General features: G+C 44.5%; 1 protein-coding gene across 1 annotated transcript in view; it reads right to left on the minus strand.

Moving 5' to 3' along the window:
- The window catches only part of MTERF2 (mitochondrial transcription termination factor 2), an 85,723-nt gene that overhangs the window by 28,751 nt on the left and 36,255 nt on the right, over window positions 1-20,717 (minus strand). The gene's annotated exons all lie outside the window — the stretch shown is intronic.

A 20,717-nucleotide genomic window follows, 5' to 3' on the forward strand; every position in this document is an offset into this window, starting at 1 on the left:
ATTCCTGTTCATTCCCGTCTCCTGGGGACTTGGCCTCCTGCCTTCCTGCTCCCTGACCTCCCCATTCTCCACCTACATGGGTCATAAACATGCAAAGCCATTCCCACTTCAGAGCTTGGGCTCCCACTCTGCCCTCTGCCTGGACCACTGACATTTTCAAGTCTTGCTTCCTCCCTCAAGTTTCTACTGAAATGTCATCTCATTGGTGACGTCTTCTCTGTTCTTTGTATGTAGAGTAGCTCTTTGACTACCTTCTCTACTTAAGTTTTCTTCTCAGCACCCATGCCACCTGATATTCCCACTGCCTGCAATGGTATGTATTCACTGGTCTGTTTATTGTGTGTTCTGTATGTGCCACAACAGCAAGGACCATGTCACCGCTATATTCCAAGAGCCTGGAAGGGTGCCTGGTACATAGTAGTTACTCAATAATCACTTGTTGAATTGAATAAATTCTTATTAGTTCCCCCTACAACTATACAAGTGTTGTGTCCCCTGATATTACACTTAATTGCAAACATTTGGATATTTATTAGTTTTCTCAGGGTAGTTTTTATATCATTAAAAAAATGGGTTAATGTGGGAAGAGGTATTACAGAATGACAAACCCAAAAACAGGTGAATACACCATGGACTGAGTGGATTTCCTGTTGCAAATTAGCTCTTCAATGTCTCTGGTGCCTTCCTCAGACTGACCTAATCAATAAACTTCCAGATCTGGCTTTGAAAGAAATGGAAGCTTCTCCTAAATGTGAGATTGTTTGCTAGAGTTCATATACCACAAATTACTTTGGTTGTCTTGTTTCTACTGTCTTGAGTCCTAAATATTAATTTCTTACTTACCAGAAATGTTTCCATAAAAAGTGATCAATATTTACACTTAAAGTTTTTGTCCAACAAAATGACAGATAATTTAAAAAGTGCCTTGTCATAGTTGCACAAATCCTTTCTAAAAAACTAAACTCCATTTGCTTTCTTCGAAACTTGGGGAGGAAAAAAAGTGGCTAGAATACAGCCACAGCCGTGCCTTAAAAAGAAAAAAAAAAGTCAGTTGGAGAGCCAGTTGTATAGGGCTGTCCATTGTTTAGGGGAAAAAAAAGTTTTAACCCCAGGGTGGAAAAACTAACATTGTCACTAGGATATGGAGAAACCATGGTGAGGAACTAGAGGCAGCGAGGCCCCGCAGAATGGCCGGCGGCATCTGCTCCGAGGGCCTTTATCAGCAGTCTTGTATGTTCCATTCAAGACTCTCAGAACGATTGTTGGCATGATGTAGACAAATTGACGCAAATTAGTTTAGCACGGGCTATGCAAAGTTTAAGCTTGTTGAGCAACACACGTGGAGCGCATAGCAACAGCTCTCAACACTATGCAAAAGGTGTTGGATGCAAAATATTAGTTACCTGGACTCTCTTCTTGCTAGATTGGAAACCAAACTTGCAAATTCCCGGCAGAGGTTGGGGGAGGGAGTGCGAAGGTGGAGGTCAGGAAGCAGAGGCAGGAGCCCCCACAATGACCCAAAAGGCCAGTGATGGTTGAGAAAAAATATCTCCTGAAAGTGCTGCTTGCACTGTCTAAACTGCCTGTATTTCATGCCCACAAATCCTCAAAGGATTGGCCCCCAAAGATTAAGGGGATTCTGCCACTTTGCTCTTTACTTTTGGTTCAAATATCTCAAGACAGTTCCTTTGGGCTGGTGTCACACAGACCACCTAGAGGGGCCTTCTAATTGTATTTACAGTAATTTAATTACAGCAGGGAGAGCTTCAGAAGGCAGGATTTTCCAAGATCTCTACTATATGTGCTGCCGGCAGAGTTTTAATCTGTTAAATCAATGGAGAAATGGTGAAAATAAGGCCACTTCAGGGTTTGGAAACCACTTCACAGTCTTTTTTCCTCCTTTCCTTTTTTTTTATTTAGGGGAGATTGGGAGGTTAAAGGAGACATTCTCCTTTCCACAGCTTTTTGCTTTTGTCTTTATTATTTTACTCCATGCATATATTATATCTATCTGATCTCTCTCACACACACACACGTTCAGATATTATAAATGCACCACAACCAAATGTGTGTGTGTGTGTGTGTGTACATAATTCAATATATCTGGATAGTTACTCAAGAACTTGGTAGCTAGCAGTGGGACTTCTGGGTAGGACACCGAGGGAATAAAGGGTTAGAGTGGGAGCAGACTTAACTTTTAACCTCATTCCTATTCTTTTATACTGCTCCTTAAAAAAAAAAATTATTCACAACAAATATTTAAAATAATTTTTCAATGAATCTACAAGGAAAAATTTCCTGCAAATATCACAAAAATCAGCAATCTGTATACATTTTAGACTGTTTGGCTACCTAACTACCTAGCCTTGGTCAGTATATCTTTACCTTTTAGGGGGGCCTCAACTTTCCTACGTATAAGTGGGAGTGAATGGGCAGCTTCGCCTTGGAGGCCACGTCCTCCCTGGGAGACTTACTGGCAGGAGCCTAAAAACAGCGTGTGCTGTTACTGCCATCTAGCGGTAGGAATGGGCCCTCACAGGCTCAGCTTTTGGGAACTGTACAAGAGGTCTGGCACTATTATTCAAAACACAAAGGCTTCCTTGGGTATGTGGACATCCTGCAGCCCCTAAGTGCTCTCTGCAGCAGGAGAGTATATAAATATATAAAAATGTCCTTAAACATTTAAAATATAGTTCTTAATAAAAACATTGTTGGAACTAATAAATTCAGTAAAGTTGCAGGCTACAAAATCAATACACAAAAATCTGTTGCATTTCTTTAGACTAATAAGTCTCTTCAAACAGATTCTAACAGGGAAAGCCTGCTAGTGAGGACACCTTGGGGGTCGGGGGTGGGGAGTGGGAGATGGGCAATACAGTGAAAAAAAGATATGCTGCCATCTGTTGATGATACATTAAATTATTTTAAATTTTAAGCAAAGCTGTTTGTATTTAAATATAAACTACAACCTAACGAATTTTCGCAAATATTTACAGTAGAAACTCATCACAGTGCCAAAGGAAAGAGGTATAATAATAGGAGACATTAAGAAGCATTCTGAACCAAGTGCTACAAGTGTTCTCTCACTTAAATCCTCAGAGCCACCTTATGCCGGGTTCTGTGATTATCCCCACATTACAGCCCAGGAAACTGACAGTCGGTAGGTAACGATTTGCCCCAGGTCACACGGTGGGTAAGTAGCAGAAGCAGAACTCAAGCCCCGTCCTTCCTGACCCCAGGTCCCAAACATTAACATTCACACATGTCTCCAGCAGGTGGGTTCTAGTGTTGATCTCCTTGCTCCTAATTAGGAAGTACTTAACATCTTTGTAGAAATTTTATAAATTACAAAGAAAATAGGTTGAAATCCTACAACTAAAATGAAAATGTTAACATGTGGTGTATATCTATCCAGTATTTTTAAAGCTTATATTGTGTCTATATATGTACTTTTATATATAACTGGTTAAGACAAAATCTTTTAATTCACTCATTTATCTAATTAAACTTAGCAACTGCTTACTTTAGTTTACCAAGTAGAGACACAGTAGATGAGGTTAAAAAAGAAAAACATGATCACCATCCTTGTGAAGTTAACACTCTAGAAGAAGAAATTAACAAAAAATCACAATGAGATAAAAATACTCTGAAGGAAAATTGTTCTAGGGGAACAGGTGACCAAGAAGGCTAGCCTACACTGGAGGACCACAGAAGGCTTTCTTGAGGAGGTGATGCTTAGAAAAACATGGACAATTCATGTACCTCTTGTCCCCTACCTCTACAGCCAACTTTCCAAGCAATTCTCAGCTTCACTGAGGGAAAAGCCTGCTCTCTCCAGTCTCTTCCCACTGGTAGGCACAGGGACAGATCAGTAAGTCTTTCCCTAAGCAAATGAAAAAGTGGGATAGATACTATTCTTCTTATTGCAAGCACACCAATATTCACAAGTGGTTTTTTTGGACCTCCCCTCTCTTGGCTCCAGGAAGAGGAAAGCTTGTGGGGCACACACAAACATAGCACTTCCATGTCCACAACTGGAGGGACCCAGGCACCCAGCTCCAGTCACTGGTGCCTCTCGTAGGGGAGAGCTAGCATTTTTCGCTGAGGTCAGAAAAGGCCTGGGTGACAGAAAAGGCCTGCTTACCAATTGCACCACCTGTTCTCAATCCAACTGCACATTAAAATTACCTAAGCTTTCCTCCTCTGCTTGAGAGATTCTGATTTAAATGGTCTGGGGCAGTGCCTGGGTCTCAGACTTTTATTTTTTTAAGCTACCAGTGTGTAAAGTGAGTTGACAACAACCATGTTACTTTTGTATTTCTGTAGCATTTAAAAGTGTTTCCTTTCCCCATGCTCTTAACTCTTTCCTTGGTTTCTGATGTTTGGTTCTGATTACCTGCCACCTCTCTGACCACTCCACGTATGTTGGAAAGGATCCAGCAACAGGATCTCCTTTCTTCTCTTGGCCCCCAAAGTAGGTGTTTGGGGTGGTCTGTTTTAACTCTTCTCTTGGCATCACATAAACTTTCAGAGCTTCAGCTTTTCCTAGTTCTCTAACCAAGTGAAACAATTGGCATCTTTGCCTTCATATTGTATTTGTCTCCCTTGCTGCATTAACCTCTGGGCCAAAAGATAAAAAAAAAAGAAAGGAAAAGGGGTTCTGCTCAGCTCTGCAGCCCTACACCGGGTGCACATAGGTTTGTTGATCATCAAAAGGAATTTTGCTTACAGTTTGAGATTTAGGCATATAGCTCCTTACCCGGAGTTTGCCTTCTCCAGGAGATAGGGAAATGTGTATGAAAACAATAACTGCCGTATCAAAACAAAGAGTTTTAGGAACATCGTGACCACACCTAGGACGCTGAGAGTCAGCTCACCAAGGACATGGAGTTTCTCAGCTCCTTAGACCCTTGCCGGCGCCAGAAGTCTACAGCCATCAGTCACTCTGTTTCCCCTCCTGTTCTCCCTTCCTTAGCATAAAAGCAGCTTGCAAATCAACCCTGAGTTAAGATGGTGCTTTAGGGCATTAGTCTGCAGCTTCTGGGTCTGCTGGCTTTTTGAATGAAGTTGTTTCATTCTGAATAAAGTCGCAAGGAAACTTTCCCCAACACCTTGTCTCTCTACTTACTGGCATGTCGTGTGGCGAGTGGCAAGAGCTTGGACTCGGTAACAGTCCTAGTCTCTGAAGGGTCCCCACCAGTAAGATGGCAAACTTCCGGCTTCTCTTGGGGGGCGGGGGTCCTCGGTTCCCGCCGGCGCCACCTGAAGCCCAATCACCTCTCGACCCCCTCCCAATCCCAGCACCTAGCCAACAGCCACCAGCCCCGCAGAAGTAACACCACAATCACCCTATGCCCCTTCCTATATAACCCAGCACCTTTCCCTAATAAAGCGGATTTCTCCGGTGAATTGCTGCTGTGTGTCGCTCCTTTACTTTCATTGGTGCCGAAACCCGGGAGACGGGACACCCCAACTGGGCCCCGTCTTTCCCCCGACACCAGCAGCAGCTTGCCCTCGTCCTCTTTTTCCGGCGCTGGCTCATCACACTCACCACTCCTCTCTGGCCTTTAGGTAAGTTTTCCCCCAGAGTGGGCCACTCTTCCCCGAGCTATCGCAGTGCCATTGACCGTGATCGTCCGGCAAGGCCCTGACGCTCCAGGACGAGGAGGGAACTCTCCCCGCCTCAGGCCTTCACGGCTGCGGCGCACCCTCAGGACCCTCCTCCAACAGCCATAAATCCCCTCCTCAAGCCTTTACGGCTGCAGCGGACCCTCAGGCCCCTCCTCTGACAGTCATAAACACACCCACTGTCCCTTCCATCAGTGCCGAAACTTTTTAAGCAAAATTTCCCCAGGGTGGGCCACTCTTCTCCGAGCTATCGCAGTGCAATTGACCATGATCGTCAGGCAAGGCCCTGACGCTCGGGGACGAGGAGGGAACTCTCCCCGCCTCAGGCCTTCACGGCTGCAGCAGACCCTCAGATCCCTCCTCCAACAGCCATAAACGAGGTGACTCCTTTGCGGATGAGAACGCTCCCTTTCCACCACCCCCCTCCTCCTTCTGTTCCGTTCGCCGAAATCTGTTCTGTCTGCTGAAAATTCCTAGTACTAGGTACCTCGTGACTCCGGCAAACTGCCTTCTTAGGGAAGTCTGGGTGACGACCCACACTTCCTAAGAAATTCCGACTTGTATACGAGTTTCCGCAGACCACCAAGGATCATCGGGGATGCCCTTTGTCTCCTTGCGGTCTGCTTCCAGTCTGAGGATCTCCGTTCGTCTTCCCCTGTTTGTCTCCTTCTCTGTCCTTTAGCCATGGGAGCCTCCTCATCCCTCCCTGAAAGTTCACCTCTTGAATGCCTGCTTAAGCATCTGGCTACCCTCTCCAGGACGCCTGATATAAAACCAAAACTTCTCCGTAAATACTGCTCCCAAGATTGGCCAACATACCCCCTAGACAATAACAACCAATGGCCCGCAGGGGGAACTCTTGATCCTAACATCACTTGCGATCTTTTTAACTACTGCCAGCGCCTGAAAAAATAGAAGGAGATTCCCTATATCGAAGCTTTATGCCTCCTAGCTCAAAATCCCAGCCTCTGCACCACCTGCTCCCCACCCCAAGTTCTCCTAGCCTGCAAGCCGTCTCCCTCCCCTCCCCACACTCCCAGTCCCTCTTCGATTACCTTTGACCCGGCCTACGAGCCTTCCCCATACAGGCTTCCCCCTTCGGCCCCTCCCCCTCCTACAACCCTGCCACCCTCCACCGCCGCCACTGCCTCTTTCCGCGGAAGCCTCCCATCCTCTCCCTTCCCCTTCTTCTCCTACAACAGCCCCTCCCCCTTCCTCTACCGCCACCACTGCCGCTGCCTCCACCCCCGCAGAAGCCTCCCATCCTCTCCCTTCCCCCTCCTCCCCTCCCTCCACCACCATCTCCTCCCCCACCTCCCCCCTCCCCTCCCACAGATCGAGCCTGAGCCTTTCAGCCCCCCTCTAACTAAGTTCCAGGAGCCTCCTCCGTCTTTGCCCCCTCAGACTCAGTCCCGAGGGCCTCCCAAAATTATTGTGTCTTTGCCCCCATCACCTGTTTCCCCTGCACAGACTGAGCCAGAACCCTTCAGTCCCCCTCAGACCCGGTCCCGAGGGCCTCCCAAAATTATCGCCCCCCACCTCCAGGAGGTAGCAGGATCCGAAGGCATCGTGCACATTCACGTCCCTTTCTCCTTAGGAGATTTAGCCCAACTAGAGAAACGCCTAGGTTCCTTTTCCACTGATCCCACGACATACATCAGGGAGTTTCAATGGACCCTCCAGTCTTACAGCCTCACACATCATGACATTTTCATGCTCCTGGCCAATACTCTCCTCCCTGAAGAGCGTGGATGAGTTTGGGACTTCGCCCAAATGCACGCTACCAAAACCCACAGGACTGACCCCACCTATCCCCCTGGCCGCACGGTTGTCCCCGAACAAGACCCACACTGGGATTATAACACCGCCGTGGGTCTCCGCTCTCGAGATATTTTTGCCTCCTGCTTAATAGCAGGTCTGAAAAAGGCAGCTCATAAAGTAGTCAATTTTCAAAAGCTCCAAGACATAATTCAAAAGAGAGACGAAACCCCCTCCAAGTTCTTAGACAGACTCACTCAAGCCCTATTACACTATACCAGCCTGGACCCAGAAATGCCTGATGGAAGACATGTCCTTATGACATACTTCCTAGCTCAAGGCTACCCCGACATTAAAGCTAAACTCAAAAAGTTAGAACAGGGCTCCGCTACCCCACAGACTGAGATCCTAACAGTGGCCTTTAAAGTCTTCCGTAACCGGGTGGAGAAGAAAGAATGCCATAAACAAAAGGCTGATCAGGCCAATTTCCAAATGTTGGCCCAGCTGATAAAACCACAACCTGGGCGCCCCTCTACAAACAAGCCTCCCCCCCAGGAGCTTGTTTCAAGTGTGGAAAAGAGGGACATTGGTCAAGGGCGTGCCCCTCCCCCAGATCTCCTACCACCCCATGCCCCAGATGCCACAAAAAGGGCCACTGGGGGTCTGATTGCCCAACCACCCGAAGGGGAGGCTGGACGAACAACCCCCATCCTAAGCCCACCATAGTGGGGCTGGCAGAAGAAGATTGACGGGGCCCGGGGGCTTCTCGCCCGACCATTTCCATCACCAAACAGGAGCCCAGGGTTACTTTAACAGTAGACAGTCGCCCCATCTCCTTCCTCCTAGATACAGGAGCCACCTTCTTAGTCTTGCAAGAATACCGGGGCCCTACCACGCCAGCCATTACTCCTATAGTCGGGGTAGGAGGTAAACAGATTTTCCCATTAAACCCCCCCCTTTTATGCATAATCCTAGACAATCCCATACCTTTCTCCCACTCCTTCCTGGTTATGCCCCAGTGTCCCATCCCTTTACTAGGACGAGACATCCTTTCCCTCCTCCACGTTTCCATAACTATATCCACTCCCACAGCCCCCAGTACTCCCTTTCTGATGGCCCTCATAGCCGACGACCCCCCTCTACCCAATGAAAGCTCCGGTTCTGCCCTCATACACCCTGTAAATCCCAAAGTTTGGGACATTACAAGCCCCTCCATGGCCCTATGTCCCCCTGCCTCTATCAAATTATGTGACCCCTCTCAGTATATCTGTCAGGCCCAATACCCCCTAACCACTTCAGCCCTCATAGGCCTCCAACCCATCATTCAAGATCTCTTGAACAAAAATTACCTCAGACCCACTCACTCCCCATTTAATACCCCCATATTAGCTGTTAAAAAAACCAACGGATCTTTCCGCCTTGTCCAAGACCTTCGCCTCATCAACATGGCCGTTGTCCCTATCCATCCCTTAGTTCCAAATCCATACACCCTTTTATTGCAGATCCCTGCCTCGGCATCCCACTTCTCAGTCCTAGATCTCAAGGACACATTTTTATCTATCCCTCTGGACCCCTCCTCCCAAGATTTTTTCACCTTCACCTGGACGGACCCATGCTCCAGACATTCTGAACAACTTACTTGGACAGTTTTGCCACAAGGCTTCCGAGATAGTCCCCATATTTTTGGACAAGTCCTAGCTCAGGACCTCAAACAGTTTCATCATGATCACTCCGAGTCCACTTTATTACAATATGTAGATGATCTTCTACTCTGCAGTCCCTCGTGGGAACAGTCTCAACTTGACACTGCGTCTCTACTTAACCTTCTAGCTTCCAGAGGTTACCAGGTATCCCCCATCAAAGCTCAAATCTCTTCCCCTTCTGTCACTTACCTCAGATTCCTTCTAACTCAACAAAGAAAGTCCATTACCTTAGACAGAAAACGACTCCTCTCTGACCTGCCCGTTCCCAAAACTAAGACAGAAATCCTTTCCTTTCTAGGCCTGTCTGGGTATTTTAGAGCGTGGATCCCTAACTTCTCCCTGTTGGCAAGACCCCTATACGACCTCAGCAAGGGCCCCCCTGAAGAACCATTATCCTCCTCACCCCGACACTCCTTCATTAAGCTCCGTCAAGCCCTTGTGGAAGCTCCAGCTCTCCATCTCCCTGATTTGTCGAAACCCTTCTCATTATACATTCATGAGAGGTCCAGTCAAGCTCTAGGAGTCCTAGGCCAATATTACGGCCCATCCTTTGCCCCAATAGCTTATCTCTCCAAGCAATTAGACCCCACAGTTCAGGGATGGGCCCCCTACCTACAGGCATTAGCCAGTGGACAGCTCTTGCAGAAAGAAGCTCATAAACTGACATTCAGGGCGCCCCTTCCCATTCTGTCCCCACATCACCTAAAAGATCTCTTAACCTACAAAAGTTTACAGACTCTCCCCCCCTCCAGACTCCTGACCTTACTGTCCTCTTTCCTCCAAAATCCAGACATTTCTTTCCTCCCCTGCCCGCCCCTGAATCCGGCCACTCTTCTTCCTCTGCCCTACTCTCCTCATACTCCCTCGCATGATTGCCTGGAAGCCCTTCACAACTTCCTTCCGTGCCACTCCACGATCTCCGAAGGAGCCCTCTCACACTCCGACCTCATCTGGTTTACTGATGGGTCCTCCTTTAAACATGAGGGCACCCACTACGCAGGATACGCAGTAGTCTCCCTCAAAGACGTCATTGAGGCATGAGCCCTACCCCCCGGTACAACCAATCAACAGGCCGAACTCATTGCAGCCACCAGAGCTTGCACTCTGGCCCGGGACACGTCTCTCACATTGTACACTGACTCCAAGTACATATTCCACATTCTTTTGTCTCACATGGCAGTATGGAAAGAACGAGGCCTCCTCACCACAAAAGGAAATTCCATAACTAACTCAGCCTTAATTACTAAACTTCTAGAGGCTTCACAACTCCCGCACCGACTAGGCATAGTCCACAGCAAATCACATCAAAAGGATGACTCCCCCATTGCAAGAGGTAACAACAAAGCCGACAGAGTAGCCCGGTCAGTTGCCCTATCAGAAGACACACCAGACAACAATCCATCTGCCCTTGCGGTTTTAGCCTTATCACAAGACACCCTCTGCTCCCAGGACAAAGAGTCTCTCTCTTCCGCCTCTTACATGATCTGTTCCATCCCAGCCCCCAATCCTTGATCCATTTTTTACAATCTTTTTTTCCTCTCTCTCCTGAAGACAAAACCCTACTTAACCAAATCACCTGCAAGTGCACCATCTGCCAACGCACTAACCCTAATACCCCCCTCAAGGCCCTACCCTTCCCGGCTCATCGAGCAAGGGGTAATGTCCCCGCTGCAGATTGGCAAATAGACTTCACTAACATGCCCCCTGTACAGCGTACCAGATACCTACTTGTGTTAGTAGAAACATTTTCAGGATGGGTCGAAGCTTTCCCCACCACTAACAAACAAGCGTCCGTGGTTGCCTCTACCCAGATCTTTCCTAGGTTCGGGAGGCCCACTTCCCTCCAATCAGATAACGGCCCTGAGTTCACTGCCCAAATTATCCAGAACCTCCAAGTTCTCGCTCCCCTGGCATTTACATTGTCCTTATCGACCACAAGCTTTGGGAAAAGTAGAAAGAGCCAATAGGACTCTAAAGGACAGCTGCCGATTCTACCCGCGGGGCTCCCTTCCCACAAAGGACCAATTCCTCCCAATATGGCCCTTCCACTACTCTCTCTCCTCCGCACTGAATTGTGGAAATATCAGGATTGGCTCCTTCCTGATCCATCTGCCTCCCAAAATCCTCCTGTCTTACAGCCCGGCCAACTAGTGTTTTATAAGCTGCCAGACGATCGGCCCTCTCTCACCCCAAAATGGGAAGGTCCACACCCAGTTATTCTCTGCACCCTCTCAGCCGCCAAGCTCTCACTGCCTGATAACTCTGTCACCCCTTGGATTCATATCTCCAGGTTGAAACCAAATACCCAGGACCCACCTTCTCTGGACACCCAAGACCCATCAGTCACAATCTGAGTCCTTCGGATACAGCCCAAGACTCTGTCTACTCTACCACGCCTGATCCCTCTGATCCCTTGAAACTCCGCATCTCCCCTTCAACCCCTTTGCCATCCATACCCGAATCATGACTTTTTCCTCCTTTACCGCTCTCTCGCTTTTTTTCCTCATTCCTGTTGTCTTCCCCGCCACCCCAGCCTCCTTTGTATGGCGATTCAAAGTCAGACAGACTTACACACAGCATCAAACAAAAGTTACTGCCCTCATTGCCACACCAGACTGCCCTCTGAAAGGCTGCTCTGAGCCTTTATACCTCCACTTTCCTCCCTCCACCGAAGTGTTCACTAGCAGCTACCCTTATTCTCCCTACCTCTGCTTCCTCTATGACCAAAGACAAGCCTATTGCAGGCGATGGGCAGACTCCTACGGGGGATGCCCCTACTGGTCTTGCACCATTCACTACATGGGTAACTCCCGGTACCCACAGTATTACTCCTCCAACCATTTCATGAAATATCCCAACGGCTCATTCTCCTTATCAATCCCAGATCCCTGGGACTCTCGATGGGCTGCCGGAGTCACAGCCTCAGTTTACTATGGGGGGTCCTTGACCCCCCATGGTAGCCTTCATATCTCTCGAGAGTATGTTCCCTCTCACTCCCAGACCTCTCAAGTTGCATCAGATATCAGACATTCCGAAAAAGTCATTATCCAAACTCTTGACGGCGCCTCTTCATCTTCTTATTCCTCCTACTCTTGGTTACAGCTCATTCAAGACACCACCATCTTTCTCAACCATACCCTCAACACCGCCAATTGTTTCTTGTGCGCATCACTACAGCGCCCACTGCTGGCCGCCGTGCCCCTTAATATTTCCAAGTACTCCTTCCATGCAGAAGGACAACCCCTCCGCCCCCTGGCAGACATACCCCTATGGGAACCAGAATACGCAGATAATCTCACCATCCACCACTGTGTAGGGCCAACTCCACCCCCCTCCAGCGCACTTCACTGCCTCTCTATCTACACCCCTACCTCGGCTCTAAGACTTTTACGCAACTGGGACACTTCTTTTGGTGTAATGGCAGTCTTTTCAACTCACTGCCTCTCAACTCCGATACACCCTGCATTCTCGTCACCCTAATCCCACAGCTTACACTTTACAGCATGGCAGAATTCCTTGAGCTCCAACCTCCCTTGCACTCGCGCACAAAAAGGGCTGCTTTCCTTCTCATCATGGTCGGTATCTCTTTGATCACCTCAGCCATTGGGGCAGAGTTTTCGGGAGGAGCCTTGGGTCACTCTCTATGGGCAGTTAGAGATCTCGACACCAAACTTGAGGGAGCCCTGACATCCACTGCCGATTCCCTAGCCTCTCTCCAAAGACAGGTCACTTTGCTAGCTAAAGTCACCCTTCAAAACCGGCGGGCCCTAGATCTGCTTACAGCCGAGAAGGGTGACACCTGCATCTTCCTCCAGGAAGAGTGCTGCTATTACATCAACGAATCCGGCATTGTAGAAACTGACATCACCAAACTCACCAACCTTGCCTCCAGTCTCCACTCTGCTTCCAATTCCAACCCATTCTCTTCAATACTAACAAACCCCCTCCTTACCTGGGTCTGGCCCATTGCAGGCCCCATAATAATCATTCTTCTCGCCTGTCTCTTCTTACCCTGTATAATAAAGTTCATCAAATCCCAAGTCGGAAAAATCTCTAATCAAGCTTTCAACCAGCTTTTACTCAGGAACTACAGCTTCTGGCCACAGAAGATCCCTCACCCTCACGTGACCTCCTCACCACATGCTGAGATGGACCCCTCTCTCCACTGGAAACTGTTCCTGGAAACAATGGCTGCAGACGCCTGGCTCCTGACACCCATATCCTCTTGGCACCATTGGAATCAACAGGTCCTTGACCTATGGTTTCAGGGAACCTTCATTGATTTCCAACCTGAAGAAGTCCACATCTACTCATCCTTACTGTGGGGAGTCCTATCAACCCTTTCCTCCCAATCCTCAAGCTCTCACTGTTCAGCAGGAAGCAGTCAGAGAGAAAGCAACGTCCACAACCCCATAGAGGAGAAAGGGGGGAATGAAGGGTCCCCACCAGTAAGATGGCAAACTTCCGGCTTCTCTTCGGGGTCCTCGGTTCCCGCCGGGGCCACCTGAAGCCCAATCACCTCTCGTCCCCCTCCCAATCCCAGCACCTAGCCACCAGCCACCAGCCCCATAGAAGTAACACCACAATCACCCTATGCCCCTTCCTATATAACCCATCACCTTTCCCTAATAAAGCGGAATTCTCTGGTGAATTGCTGCTGTGTGTCGCTCCTTTCCTTTCAGTCTCCCCAAACTCAGACTCACATTGTCCTCTTGCATATCAGGTAAGACCTCTAAAGTCATTACTTCTATTACATGCCTTTGTAGTGTATTAGTTTCCCAACACTGATACAAATTACCACAGATCTAGTTGCCTAAAATAGCACAAATTTATTCTTAGAGTTCTACAGGTTAGAAGTCTGTTAGATGTCAGCAGGGCTGCATTCCTTAGAGGCTTTAGGGAAAAATTTCCTTTCTTACCTTCTCCAGCCCCTGGAGGCTGCTGCATTCCTTGGCTTTTGGCTCCCTTCCATCTAAAGCCAGCAGTGGCCTGTTGAGTCTCCAGGGCCTCCCACTTCCCAGTTTAAAGATCCTTGTGATTACGTGTCCCACCCCCATGTAACCCAGGATAATCTCCCTAATTTAAAGTCAGCTGATTAACACCTTCTTCCATCTGCAACTCCTCCTTATCACGTAATGGATCATATTCACAGTTTCTGGGGATCAGGATGTGGACATCTTTGGAGGCCATTATTTTGATCACCTCCTCCGCTTCCCAGCCTCACAGTTTTCATTCTAGTGCAGTCCTTCATTATTTCTCATCTAAATTATTGATACTAGCTTCTTAACTGTGCCTCTTCTTTCAGTTTCTCCTTAATCTCTCCTGTAGTGGCTATGAGATCAGTCTTCCCATTGCGAATTAATTGAATCTAATTGGATAGTTCAAATATGCTATTATCTTGCTCAAAAACTTTCAGCATATCCCTAGATAATTGCTTCAGTAATATTTTTCAAAATAATTAACATTTATGGATACTTTTCCTTTTTCTTCCCCAACTTCTCTTCCTTCCCTGGGATAACTACCCCAAGAATTTTGTGTGATCTTTTGAGTGCATACATGCAATATAATGAGTTATAAGAAATACATATTTCCCAGGTGTATTCGGTCTTCGTCCACAGTTCCTGAAAACACTGCAGTCTTAAAGGTGACATGAGTGTTTTCTCATGTTAATGAGAGACTTTTGGACCCCACCCAAGGGCAGGGGCTGGAGGCTGAATCAGCCAATGGCCAGTAATTTAGTCAGTCTTGACTATGCAGTGAAGCCCCCACAAAGCCCAGGGGAGGGGCTTGGTCACTCTCTGCTCTGCTCTGCTCTGCCTGCTCGGGTCGGTTGGGCCCTGCTTCTTGGTCCGGGAGAACTCCTGTGCCTGGGGAATCAGATTCCTCCACGTGCCACCGAGCCAGGCCTTGAGCTCCGTGAGGACAGAAGCTCCTGTATTTGGGACCTTGCCCTGTGTCTCTCTTCATCTGGCTGTTAACTTGTATTATTTACGGTGTCCTTTATTAAACTAGTAAATGTTAAGTGTTTTCTTGGGTTCTGTGAGCCGCTCTTGCAAATTAATTGAATGTAAGCGGAGGAGGTTGTGGGAACCTCCAATCTCTAGCTGGTAGGTCGGAAGCACAGGTAACTGTCTGGGGCTTGAGACCGGCATCTGGAGTTGGGGGTGGAGGGCAGTCTTGTAGGACAGAGCCCTTAACCTGGGAATCTGCTGCTGTTTCCGGGCAGATAGCATCAGAATTGAGTTGAGCTCTCCAACACCCTGCTGGTGCTGGAGAATTGCCTGGAGTAAGTATGTGTGGGAAGTTTAAGTATGTATTCTCCCACATACTTACACACATTGGAATAGGGTCCAGGTACCCAAATTGAGTTACATTACTATTACTGCTGTGAATAATATTGTTACTGTTATACATATACATAGGGAAAAAATACACCATTGCTTTTGGTGTCAGACATGTGGCAGCCAGTATTCATTTTTATTCTTGAGCTTTGGTTAGTAAACATTTTTTGAGTTAGTAAACTCTTTTTGAGCCCTAAATGATTTGTTTTATTTTTAGCTAAATGGGTCACACAGATCTAAAACCTACTACTTATGGAAACTACATTTTAAAAAAATCCAGGCCAATACATATATGTACATCATGGTTGTCCTACTCTGGGATAAGTTGCTAAGTCTGCCTTTAGATGTGATATATAATGTCACATCAAGTTTACTGACAACAAATCAGTACCTGCTCTTCCATGACAAGCAGTGACAATGTCTTCATCTAGGGAAAACATGAGAGGAAATCATATCGTGGCTCTGTATACTTAGTTTCAATGGTAAATATGCTTTTGAAAATAACCAATTTCTTACAAGTGAACTTCTGATGCATCTGTATTTATTGTACTTTCCTTGAATTTGAAATTTAGTTAACTTTTTCATGACAAATTTAATGTATGTGATCACCTATGCATTTTAAATTAAACTGCCTAATGTGATGAGACTTAGCCATTTGTTTGTATTATGAACAGTAAGCAATCTGTGATGTTAGGTTTTATCCCCACTGCTGTATTTGTAAACAAAGACAATGTTGTTTTAAGATATAATTGTTATTGAGAAGAAGCTACACGATACTAGTTTTAAACTTGTTTGCTTTTGTGTACTACATTTAAAAACTTAAAAAATATATTTTTTCATAGCTTAAAAAAAAGTCAGGTAATTTCCCCCTTCCTATTTCTCTGGCCCTTCTTCCTATTGTTTTCCCTTGTGACAATTCAGACCAAGGCCGTTAGAAGGAACTGGCAAGGTGGGCTTCCACAGTAGGGTGGGGAGATAGGGTTGGGGGAAGATGTCCACATGGGTGGGAGCAGTTTGGGATTTCACAGCCCACTTAGAGTGAAGAGAATGTCAGTGTAGGACAATGGCCACTCCTGTGGGGCTGAAGCCCACGTGCAAGAGTAGGACTTGAGCATGGAAGATGGGGCCATGTTGGCAGACAGATGATTATATGGTGGGATTAATCAGATAAGTAATTATATTAAAGATAATGGGAACCAGGTGTCTCCCTGTCAGAGTAAAAGACAAATAAATATGGAAAAGGAGAAAGCAAAAATGATCCTTATGGTATTAATTTGGAATTAGAGATATTGATGTGAACTCATGTCAATAGATACAGAAATCAATATAGATGTAAATGTGTGTTTCTACAACCTAATAGCAATGAGCCTACCCTGCGCTAGATCTTGGTTTCTAGATACCATTCTCCACTAAAAGATACCAGGACTCTTCTTGATGAAGTGAATGACTCAAGGCTAGGGCATGGAAAGTACAAAATAAAGTTGGAACATCTCATACCAGAAAGTTAGAAACTGCTCAAAGAGTTACAGTGGCATGTCAAAAGGACATGGAGGCCAACTTAAAAGAGGTTCCCACTAGCCAAATCTAGGCCAATCCGAACATCAAAATAAATAATGATTATTATAGGTTATATAACAATAGGTTTATATAGGAATAAAATAGAAATCCATGAATCCATATTGATTTAAATAAATTAATTGAATGCTTGATTAGGAATGGCAATATTTACAGTCTCACAATACCTCTGCGTAAAGTACTTACTACAAAGGGAAAAGAGCAACACCATAGATAACACCTTGAACAAGTAATCAAAACGAACATTATGAGGAATGAACCAAATGATTGTTTGAAATGAGAAGAACATGGTATCACTGTCATATTCCTACTGTTCTGGTTATCTCTTGCTGCTTAACAAAGCACCCCAAGCTTAGTGGTGGAAAACAAAACCATCTTACAGGCTTACAGATTCTGTGGGTCAGGGTTTGCATGAGGTCTAGCAGAGATGGGTTGTGTCTGTAGGTATTATCTCATTGTCTTCTGGTGTTGAATATTTCTATGAGAAGTTACTGCATGTTTCTAAGGAGAACCTAATTTTCTTTCGTTTTATAAGTGACTTGGTGTTTTTACCTGGCTGCCTAAATAATTTCTTATTTCTCTCTCTGGAACAATTTATATACCATAATATTGCCCATTTTAAGTGTACATGCAATGATTTTTAGTAAATTTACATAGTTGGGCAACCTCTACCACAATCCAGTATTAGAACATTTTCATCACCCCAAAAATCCCTGTTCCCATTTGCAGTTAATCTCTGTTCTCACCCCCAGACCCAGGCAACCAACGGTCTGCTTTCTGTCTCTATAAGATGTGTCTTATTTCTTATTCAACACATTACTGAGGTCCTAGCCAGAGGAATTAGGAAAGAAAAATAAATAAAAGCATGCAAATCAGAAAGATAGAAAAACTCTATTTGCAGATAACATTATGTAAAGACTGATAGACTGAAGACTAAAGACTCCACCAAAAAACTGCTAGAGCTGATAAATTCAGTAAAGTCATAGAATACAAAATCAATATACAAAGATCAGTTGCATTTCTAAACACTAATAACAAGCTATCAGGAAGAGAAATTAAGAAAACAATCTCATTTACAACTGCATCACAAACAATTAAATATCTAGGAATAAATTTAAATTTAACCAAAGAGGTGAAAGACCTGTACACTGAAAACTATGAGACATTGATGAAAGAAACTAAAGATGACATAAAAAATGGAAAGCTATTCAATGCTCAAGGAGTAGAATTAATACTGTTAAAATGTCCACACTACCCAAAGCAACATACAGATTCAATGCAACCCCTATCCAAATTCCAATGGCATTTTTCCACAGAAATAGAACAGTCTTAAAATGTGTATGGAACCACAAGAAAACCCAAACAGCCAAATAATCTTGAGAAAGAAGAACAAAGTTGGAGGCATCACACTGTCTGATTTCCAACTGTATTACAAAGCTATAGTAATCCAAACAGTATTGTATTAGCATGAAAACAGATACACAGACCACTGGAACAGAACAAAGAGCCTAGAAATAAACTCAGGCATATATGGTCAATTAATTTATTACAAAGGAACCAAGAATATTATTTATTGGGGAAAGGACAGTCTCTTCAATACATAGTGTTGGGAAAAATGGAGGATATGCATGAAGGACATGCAGAAGAATGAAAATGGACCACTATTTTACACCAGATACAAAAATTAACTCAAAACCTATTGACTTGAACATAAGACCAGAAACCATAAAACTAGAAGAAAACACAGGCAGTAAGCTCCTTGGCAACGATTATTTGGATTTGACATGAGAAGCAATAGCAACAAAAGCAAAAATAAACAAGTGGGAGTACATCAAACTACTCTGTACAGCAAAGGACATCATGAACAAAATGAAAAGCCAGCCTCTGGAAGGGGGGAGAATATTTTCAGATCATGTATCTAATAAGGAATTAATATCCAAAACGTATAGAGGACTCATACAACAATAGCAAAACAAAGAGACAATCCAATTAAAAAATAGAGGATCTGAAAAGACATTTTCCCAAAGAAGACAAATGGCCAAAAGGTAGATGAAAAAGTACTCAACATCACTAATCATCAAGGAAATACAAATCAAAGCCAGAATAAAATATTACCTCATACCTGTCAGAATAGTTGTCATAAAAAAGACACACAAAAACAAGCGTATGGGAGGATGTGGAGAAAAGAGAACCCCTGTGGATTGTTGATGGGAATGTAAATTGGTGCAAACAGTACAGAGAAAAAAGTATGGAGGGTCCTTAAAAAAAAAAGACTACCATGTCCACTATATATATTTTTCTGAAGAAAACAAAATCACAATCTCAGAAAGATGTCTGCATCCCCGCATTTAGTACAGCATTATTTACAATAACTGAAACATGGAAACAACCTAAATGTCCCTCAATGGATGAATGAATAAAGAAAATATGGTATACATATATATATATACACACATGCACACACACACACACACACATATGCAGTGGAATACTATTCAGCCATAAAAAGAGGAAATCCTGCTATTTGAAACAACATGGATGGACTTTGAGGGCATTATGATAAGTGAAATTAGTCAGACACAGGAAAAATAATACATGATCTCATTTATATGTGGAATCTAAAATAAACAAAAAAACAACTCATAGAACAGATTGGTGATTGCCAGAGGCAGGGGTTGCAGGTATAGACAAATGGGTGAAGGTAGTCAAAACATACAATGTCCAGTTATAAGAAAAGTAAGTCCTGGGGATGTCATGTATGGCATGTTGACTAAATTAACAATATTGTATATTGGAAAGTTGCTAAGAGAGTAGATCTTAAAAGTTCTTAACACAGGAAAAAAATGTTACTGTGTTTGGTGATGGATGTTAAATAAATTTATTGTGATAATCACAACATATACATATTTCAAGTCATTATGTTATATATCTAAAGTGAATACAGCATTATGTCAATTATACCTCAATTTAAAAATATTTGTCTTTTCTGGATATTTCACATAAATGAAATCATACAGTATGCTTTCTTTCACAGGTAGGAAACATTACTGAGAAATGTTGAGGCATGTGACTAATGCATGCCTGGCAGATGCAACTATAGGAGGTATTAATAAAGAATTATGAAGAACAGAATATCAGAGTAAGCCTGAAAAATTATGAAAATCAGGACATCAGAGTATGCCTGATAAAGAGTCATCATAAAGACAATGTCAGAGTAAGCTCAATGTAGCTACTAACACAAATTGAAAAACTGTTTCTGTTTATTAAAAGTAGGATGATACGTAATAACTAGCTTTAATTCAAGATAAATAGAACTGAAAATCCATTATGGCTTTGAGGCCACTTGTGATTAACTTACATGCATGCTGGTATTTTTTTGCTCAATAGTAAAACTATCTAATTTTATACTTCTGAATTGGCATGTTCCTTTGGGTCTCAATTTCTCATTTCTCCTACACACACAGCATTATGTTTTTGAGGTTCATAATGTTGCAGCATGTATCAGTAGTTTGAACAGTTTTACTATTGAACAATATTCCATTGTATGGATATACAGTCTACTCTCGTTATTCCCATTATGTTCTATAAAGTCTCTTCAAACACTGAGTTACTGAATACCGAATTATTGCCCCTAGAAGAAATATAGGGTTGGATTGGATGCTATTTCAAACAAAATCACCAACCAAAAACACAAAAATGTGAAAAACATGGC

This window comes from Manis javanica, chromosome 10, assembly GCF_040802235.1.
Source record: "Manis javanica isolate MJ-LG chromosome 10, MJ_LKY, whole genome shotgun sequence".
NCBI classification, from domain to species: Eukaryota; Metazoa; Chordata; class Mammalia; order Pholidota; family Manidae; genus Manis; species Manis javanica.